At 39.7% G+C, this 9,173-nt stretch overlaps 1 long non-coding RNA gene across 1 annotated transcript; it reads left to right on the plus strand.

The window, feature by feature from the left end:
• Nucleotides 1-1,451: 1,451 nt before the first annotated feature.
• LOC139361575 (uncharacterized) lies at nucleotides 1,452-8,543 on the plus strand. Its single transcript, XR_011619130.1, has 2 exons — nucleotides 1,452-3,190; nucleotides 6,594-8,543. It is a non-coding gene; the product is annotated as an uncharacterized lncRNA (long non-coding RNA).
• Nucleotides 8,544-9,173: the final 630 nt, after the last annotated feature.

The raw sequence follows: 9,173 nt of genomic DNA on the forward strand, positions 1-9,173 counted from the left end.
TATTTAAACTTACAAGAAAGCAGTAATAGCTGCACGTGGTTCGCGACAGTTAACAGTCAGGTTCTCTTGTATCATCTTCCAGCTTTCCCTTCTCCCTGTCACATCCCACAATTGTACTTCTTTTTCCTGGCCTTTTGTATTTGGTTTGAGATCTCACTCAGTCATCTTCATTAGCTGACTTACCACTATCAGTTTGAAGGAGCTAAAGTTGTCAGCCTAGACTCCTTCATGAGACCTGGTTCCTTTTCCAGAGATGGAGAAAGAATGTGCCTTTATTTTTAAAGTTTATTTTAACAGTCTTCTATCCAGATACTTTTTATTCAAATTGAGTTCTGTGATTTAAGAACTAGTCTAAGTAATCATATCCCTCTTTACTGGAATCCATTGCTTTTCTGCCTTCCAGTGGAAGTAAGTCCAAGTGCTATAAATAAGTGAAAAAGCCCTTAGTAAACTGTGCAGTATTAAACAGTCTTTTATGATCACTAAAAAGCCCAGGGGGGAAAACCTTGTACTCTTATAATACAAATGATGAGGACAGTGCTCTTCTCAGGCCATTGCGGTTGTTGTTTTGTTTTCGGTTTGCAGCATCCTGTCCTCAGTGGAGCCCCATTTGTTGGCACCTGGGGTGCTGGCACCCGAGCTGCCTTCCCACACTCTCCACAGTCTCGTTCAGGACAGAGCAGCTGAGTGAATGAAGTTATGGGAAGCCAACTTTTAGGTCAAAACTTTCCAAAGCTCGTTAGATAGATCCCGACCCCACCACAACTGTCTCGCAGGCTTTAGAAGGGTCAGTTATAATCCACTAGTTTTTCACAGAGGGAACATAGGCATTGTGTGTAGCGGGGCATCTGGGGGAGAGTGAGAAAGTAGATATCCAGCTGCCATCTCCAGTGGTGACTATGCAGAAAAAATAAGCTAATGGCCCCATACAGGGTGAGAGGTACCTGTATTTCACATGGCAAGAGCAGCAGTTCCCAACGGGCAGGACCCCCCAGGGAATGTGTTGGGCTTGGGAGGGTGCAGGTTGTTTTCAGTTTTAGCAATGACTGGTTGTTGCCAATGGCATTTAACTCAGTAGAACTAGGGGTGGTGTATTCTATGATGCAGAGCAGAGTCCCACGCAGTAAGGAACCGTCACACACCCTGGCTCTCCATGTCTCGCAACACGTTCTTGTGGGTCAAAGCTCTATTTATAAATATCTGAGCTGAGAACCTGACTCTCTTTCACACACAAACACTAAGTAAACCCTTCCTGGTCTGCTCTGTCCCCCTGCTCCCCAGAGTGCTTACAGGAAAACTACTACTGGTTTAATAACAAACAGGAAAAACAAGCAGCCTATCATTAGAAATAAAATGAAGTTTGCAGGTTTTTAAAAAGGAAAGACCTGTTATTGAAGTTCAAAACTGTTCACATGCCTTCTAGACATTTAGTCACACCAAACTGGCAAGAACTGAAAGTCAAAATTTTGAATCTCAAGTGAGGGCATGATAGGGAAATCAGAGAGCATCATTACCCCATTAGAGATCCTGGAACTAGGAAAGGATGATACTGTGATTTCACTACTCAAGGAAACAGAAAGGACATCTCCTACCCAACGAGTGGGTCTCCGGTGCTATGTAACGTCTCTCAGGTTTAACAGCTGCTACAAACATTAGCAGCAGTGAGATGGTGCCGAGTTGTCTCTGTTATATTGGGACTTTACAGTAAACGCGATGTGTGAATAATGGAATGCAGTCATGCCAATCAGCCGGCAGTGGCATGAGTGGAGAAAGGCTCTGGTGACAGGGCTAAAATAGGTTGGCTGCTGGTGGTAGCTTTGTTTTCCTATCTCTAGGGTGGACACATGGCTACTAATAAATGCCCACTCTCTGTGGCTATCCTGAAAATAGCTAAATGACCACAGGTTGTCAGACAGCTGTATTCTGATGTCATTCTCCCAAGTGCCGTCTCCAAAGGCCAATGTGAAACAATCACTATCTCCTTATTCAAGAAGTTTTCACTTAACCATGCTAGTTCAGCAACAGATAAAGTAGTCAAAAGACTTAGGTTCATGTTCTCTTCAGTCATTTTTAAAATGTTCATTTTGATAAGTAAATGACCTTAAAAAAAAGTATGTCCATCATAAAAAATAGATCCTTGCATCACAGGCAGTTTTTTTTTTTAAACCTTAATAATAATGTCAGATGTTAAGTATATGACTTACGTTGTTCAAAGTTAAACACTATTCTTTAAAATGTATACATCAACATATATAAAGACAAAAAAGCAATGGTGAACAATTCAAATGTGACTGTAATTGTTACTGTAATAATATAGGGAAAGTAAAATTTGAAGTTCAGATCAGATCAATGTAAGATAACAAAATAAAAATGTTATCCTAGGCCAGGCATGGCGGCTCGAGCCTGTAATCCCAGCACTTTGGAAGGCCAAGGTGGGCAGATTGTCCTGAGGTCAGAGTTCGAGACCAGCCTGGCCAACATGGTAAAACCCCGTCTCTACTAAAAATAGGGAAATTAGCTGGGCCTGGTGGCAGGCACCTGTAATCTCAGCTCCTTGGGAAGCTGAGACAGGAGAATCATTTGAACCCAGGAGGCAGAGGTTGCATTGAGCCGAGACTGCTCCATTGCACTTCAGCCGGGGCAACAAGAGTGAAACTGTCAAAAAAAAAAAAAAAAGTTATGCTAAAAAAAAGTCAGAATTAGAACATAAAGTCCTCATCTTCTCCTCTCTGTACCACAGTATTTGTTTTTAGAAACATGAAATTCCAAGTAATGAAAAGCTAATAGATGTTCCAGCAACAGTCACTCACTGTACTTAAATATTAGTGAAATGACAAAACTTGTTTATAAATTGATATCATAAATGTAGAGTTGTGTGGAATCCTGTGGATGCCAGTGGAGTGAATATGGCAGCATTAGATACCCACTTAGGTTATGGATCTGAAAATCTTGAGTTACCCAGCCATATTTGTCAGCTTAACACCACCGGGCCCCTTTGTCTGATGACCACTCTGTCACTGTAACCTCCACTTCGTTCTCATGTTTAGTATTCAGCAGGAACAACTTCTGAAGCATGTCTACCTTTAGACATCTGTATTATCTTCCATGTGTGCCTGTGTGATAGACTATATTTTCAGTTGCCTAGAAACCAACCTTTAACAGACAGCTGAACTTCACTGTTTTATGTCTGGTAGGTATTGTAAAATATCACATGTTACTGATATACTTTGTGATTATTTTAATCCAACATTGTTTTCAAATTAACTGTAAATATGCTACCAGGATCAATTCTGTATGATTTTTAAATTAACCACTCAGAGGAAGTATTGTTAATGAGATGCCTTCCTGTTATTATTATCAATTATTATTTTAATATTATTGAATTTCTTGTGACCAGCCCTCTTCTCAGTCATTAGCAATACTTAAAATGCTGTCCTTTTGGATTTGGGTTTATAAAGTGTAGCAAGGGCACAACTTCCTTTATGTAGTAGATTTTGGATGTTGCATACTTCAGCTGATGGGAAGCATTATTGATCAAATACTAGATTGCATCGTAAGCACAGTGGTCCCAATTTCTGAGCTCAGTGATACAACCTGCAGCCTTACTTTGTGGCAGAAGCAACAAGATCGACAGCTCTGATTTTCAGTTCTTTGGAGCAGCCCCCACCTCCTTCTAAGGGTGGACTTAGCCAGGGTTCCCTACCAGTCCCTCCTCCCTACTCTTTTTTCTCCTGTTGGCCAATGGCCCCCTGTTCAGCTAACTGGCACTTCTTCCCTCTGCAGGGTTGGGTTGGTCCCTGATACTGGTCTTTGCACCAGAGAATTTCAGATTGTCTTGGATGTCAATTGTTTTCAGTGCCCTAAAGAAAACAAGCTAAAAGAATGGAGTTTGTGTTTTCAGTAAGCAAGAATTCTCTTAAAGCTGGGCATGGTAGCTCATACCTATAATCCCAACACTTTTGGAGGCTGAGGTGGCAGAAGCCCCTGAGCTTAGGAGTTCAAGACCACCCTAGGCAACACGGTTAGACCCCACCTCTACAGAAGATTTTTTAAAAATTATCCCGGTGTTGTGGCATGCACCTGTGGTCCCAGCTACTCGGGAGACTAAGGCGGGAGAATCGCCCAAGCCTGGGAGGTGCAGGCTGCAGTGAGCTGTGTTCATACCATTGCACCCCAGCCTGGGTGACAGAGTGAGACCCTATCTTAAAAAAAAAAAAAAAGAAAAGAAAAAGAAAAAAGAATCCTCTTAACATGATTTATAAAATACCTTGGGCAAAAAATTGTTCTGAAGTTGTGTTCCCATTTTCTGATCTGCAAATGAGATGCTCATAATCTTCAGAATCAGAATTAATGAGGATCTTGTAATTCTCACAGGTTTTTTTTGAAAATTAGTGTTTATTACGAACTTGCGGACATTGATAAGAAGGCTTTTTGGACACACTTGAACTATAAAATGTTAGCATATTTCTGGTTCCTAAATTAGCATAACAGCTTAGTATTTCTTTTTTTTTTTTTTTTTTTTTTTTTTGAGACGGAGTCTCGCTCTGTCTCCCAGGCTGGAGTGCAGTGGCGTGATCTCGGCTCACTGCAAGCTCCGCCTCCCGGGTTCACGCCATTCTCCTGCCTCAGCCTCCCGAGTAGCTGGGACTACAGGCGCCCACAACCGCGCCCGGCTAATTTTTTGTATTTTTAGTAGAGACGGGGTTTCACCGTGGTCTCGATCTCCTGACCTTGTGATCCGCCCGCCTCGGCCTCCCAAAGTGCTGGGATTACAGGCTTGAGCCACCGCGCCCGGCCAGTATTTCTTATATAGAGAGATAGATGTCTTCTGGCTTATATGAAAAAATGTACAAACATATTAAACCAATTGGGATGGCATATCTCTACTGTCAACAAACAGTAGTCTGCACTGGTATTGGCAAAATAAAACCGTATTTGAGAATGGCATTTAAAGTGGAGATACTTTTTTTTCTAGGTCAAGTATTGACTAAGGTAAGACACTGGAATTTTTCATGACATATGAGATTGAATGAAATTTGCTAGCCAAGAGCATCTTTGAACAGTGTCTCTTTTGATGTTGCTACTGACTGTGTTTGATGTTATGTAAAATCTTGCTGGGCAATAAATATAATGTTCTAGTTTTGTATGATACAGTGTGTATGAGTGGGGAGCTTCCTGAATTTTGTGTTTTATGATACCTTTTGAGAGAAGATCATCAATACTTCTAGAAGCCATAATAATTTGCTATTTATTCACAGCCAGGAATTGGTAATACTAAATGCCATTAGTCAATATGCTGGCCAATATAGTAAGAGTGACTTGTGACTTTTTATTTTTTATTTTTTTATTTATTTTATTTTATTTTATTTTATTTTGAGACAGAGTCTCGCTCTGTTGCCCAGGCTGTAGTGCAGTGGCACAATCTCGGCTCACTGCAAGCTCCACCTCCCAGGTTCATGCCATTCTCCTGCCTCAGCCTCCCAAGTAGCTGGGACTACAGGCGCCCACCACCATGCCCGGCTAAATTTTTTGTATATTTTTTAGTAGAGATAGGGTTTCACCCTGTTAGCCAGGATGGTCTCGATTTTCTGACCTCGTGATCCACCTGCCTCGGCCTCCCAAAATGCTGGGATTACAGGCATGAGCCACCACACCCGGCCGACTGGTTATTAATTGAACAGGTTTTTAAGCACATACCTGTTACAAGTTCTTGCTTTTTCCGTCCCAGAAAATTCAGGACTGAAAAAGGAAAAAAAAAAAAAACTAGAAGATTGTATTCATATATGTAAATTTATGTAAGTTTGTATATACATATAAACATACATACACGCAGTTTCTATCCTTTCCTAGAAAACACGCTATCAAAAACTAGCCGGGCGAGGTGGCGGGCGCCTGTAGTCCCGGCTACTCGGGAGGCTGAGGCAGGAGAATGGCGGGAACCCGGGAGGCGGAGCTTGCAGTGAGCTGAGATCCGGCCACAGCACTCCAGCCTGGGCGACAGAGCGAGACTCCGTCTCAAAAAAAAAAAAAAAAAAGAAAAAAGAAAACACGCTATCATGTCCCAGAAACAGATACTAGAAATTTAAGAGAGAAAGAGAAAAAGATTATTTAAATTAGATTTTTGTTGTGTTATGTGCTTGATGGTCAAAATAATTGAGTCTTGAGTAATCAATATAGTACATACTGTAAGTCGTCACCAATTTAATAAGTCGGCAAGTGAGATAGTGAAAGCTACTCTGCTAATTATTTTGATTAAATTGAATCTTTTGGTATCTGCAGTGTATCTTACCTGGTGCCATAGTGCAAATAATTTTTTCTCCGACTTCATCAGACCTCCCATGCTGCTAAATGTATGGGTGGAATGGTGGCTTGCATGCAGATCATTCACCTCTAAAGAAAACACTCCCAGGTCACAATATCTAACCCACATTATAACAACAGCTGTGAACAGACATCCACACTGCAAACTCGTAGGCATCACAGTTTGTATAAATTTCGCCTTAAAATTCCCCTACTTTATCCCTCAGAATTTTGATATGAGAAAGTTTCTGATATAATTAATAACCTATTTATCTTTATTTTTTCCTCTTAAGATCAAAAAATATTTTGAACTTGAACCACTTGCACGTGGAAAACGCTGGATTCTGCAGCCCTGCTCACTGGACGACATGGATGCACTGAAAGACAGCTTCTCTCAGCTGATTAATTTGTTAGAAGAAAAAGACCATGAAGCTATAAGAATGTGAAATCTGACAAAGAAAACAGGCTCCCAAAGGCCTTGAACCTACCATGTTAGTTTCTCATTTTAATTTTATTTTGGTATCAAGACTATATTGGCTTCAGTATCTATTTTTCTCTGGTCATTTCAGACTCTCATCTCTCTATTAAAGTGAATATTCTGTAGATCAGATGAATTATCATCGGCATTAACGTCAAGTACACACTACTGAGAGAGAATTTATTCTCTGTTTACCACTAATTATCTTCACCGCATGTCTCTTCCTTCTGTTGTTCTAAGCATCTCTTCTATACTCTATGCTAAAACGGATGGAATTCATGGCTTATGGAAATCAAATCCCTTTTGAAGAACTCAAAAAGACTCACAAGACCTTGATCATTTTCTCTGGGTTTGGGAGTGGAGTATTATGTGACTGGGACTCCACAAAATATGTATATTATTTTCAAGATCTCTTGGGGGTTTTGTTTTATTTTATCTTACTTTTATTATTATCATTATTATTTTTTGTATACTGAACTTATAGACTATGAGAGAAAAGTGAGCATCAAAAACTTAATTAATCCCCTTATCAGGAAGGAATATCCTGCCATAGTAAAATTAGCTCTGAAGAGCTTAAAGATAAGTTGCATAATGTTTTCTTGATTACATCTGAAGTCTCCTCTCTTTGAAGAGCAAAGACATTGTTTCCGTTTCTGAGAGCAGTTAGAGGAAACTTAGGTACAATGCATGCATCACAGACTGCATTTGACTGAGTGGAGTCTTCAAATATTTTTTAATGGATAAATGAGCCTGCATAAAGTCAAGCTGCAATGTAACATAGATATCTTTTTCTAAAAACTTCAAGTGTTTGATTAAAATAGAGAAAATAATTTTTAAAATAATAGATAAAAATTTTAAAAACAGCCAGAAAAAGTATAATTTATACTGGTTAGGGTTTAAGCTGGCATGGATTTGACAAAGATAACAAAGACAGAATCATCTATATATTCATTCATTACATGCTACTATAGTTTGTTGGAGTCTGTTAATGCCTTCTAGTAGTTAAAGGTTTATCAGTATTTCTATTATAAACCTCTATTTTCAGGGGTTTCAATGTACCCTTAAAATTGTGCTGGGGCTGCAGCAAGTAAATAATATTAGGACTCAGATTCAGTCTTTGGAACTAGCTTTTTTCCATTTAATTTAAATTATAAAATTGCATAGGGATAAATGTACAGTTTTGCTAAGGTTTAGCACCGTTGATCTTTTCTAAATCAGGAAAAAAATCTATGCATATTGAGGTTCATAGATGAAATATTCTTTGGCATACTTTGTAGACTTTGACCACTTAAAATACTAAGTGGCCAAATGATTAAAAAAAAAAAAAAAAACTGCTCCCTACACGAGTGATAAAAACATGTTTGTAACTTTTAAGTAAAATAGACTGATACCCAAATACCACAGACTCACACTATATTATAGAATGACATAATACCTGGTAATTCTCCAAAAGATAGACTTCAGACCCTTAATGCCATTTAAATATAGTTTTTGTGGTTTAATCTTGTGAGTAGATTGTAATGAAATCATTACCTTTGAAACATCAAACACTTCTTTAAGCTTTTTTTTTTAATGCCATGAATCAGGAAGGATCCATAGTGATTCATATACAATTTTGTCTGCAGCATCCTTGAATATTTTTAACACTGTGTAATCCGTGAGCAGCACAAAACTTTTATTCTGATGACCAGTTACACAATTCCTGTTTTTATTTTGTCCTGTTGTGCTCACCTTCTATGAGAAATAAATGATTATTAGGCCTTGCTTTCCCTGCAAGTTCATTAAATGTAGAATGTTGTCTTTTTAAGGCACCGTGGCTGAGTGCTCCTAAGCCATCTGTTAAATGACTTCCCGTGGTCTGTGTGTGTGTGTGTTCATGTGTGCGCCAGTGATGGGCCTCTCCTCAGACCCACGACTGTCTGCAGCGTCTCAGCCGTCAGAATGAAAACATTATCAATCAGTACCCAACAACAGCTGTTTTTGACAAGTTTCTGTCTGACGCCTAATGCTTTACAACTGTCAATAAGGCTCCCTCTTTGTCTAGCAGGTCGGAGCTCGCCGTCTTGCTGCTTCCGCGAGGCATCCTGTCCTCGTAACCCTAGAATTTGCCATGTTTTGGAAATCCACGTGGGGGTGGGGTGGGGCCTGAAAGGGTGGGGATGGGTAGGTAGGTGGTGGGGGGGGGTGGGATGGCTGGGGGTGGGAGTGTAAGTCCTATTCCTACTTTCATGTAAAGTGCCACAGGTGTCTTGGTTTGCATATTCAAATATTATACAGGAAAAACAGTCTGTTATGTATTTCTTCACCTAGCTTCTTGTTACATTTATGGACGTTTCCAGTTTTTGTACCTTCTTAGCTAAAGCAGTTGCCTTTTTGTAATGGCAATTAATTTATA

The sequence above is a fragment of the Macaca nemestrina genome, unplaced genomic scaffold (assembly GCF_043159975.1).
Source record: "Macaca nemestrina isolate mMacNem1 unplaced genomic scaffold, mMacNem.hap1 Scaffold_636, whole genome shotgun sequence".
Classification (NCBI taxonomy): domain Eukaryota; kingdom Metazoa; phylum Chordata; class Mammalia; order Primates; family Cercopithecidae; genus Macaca; species Macaca nemestrina.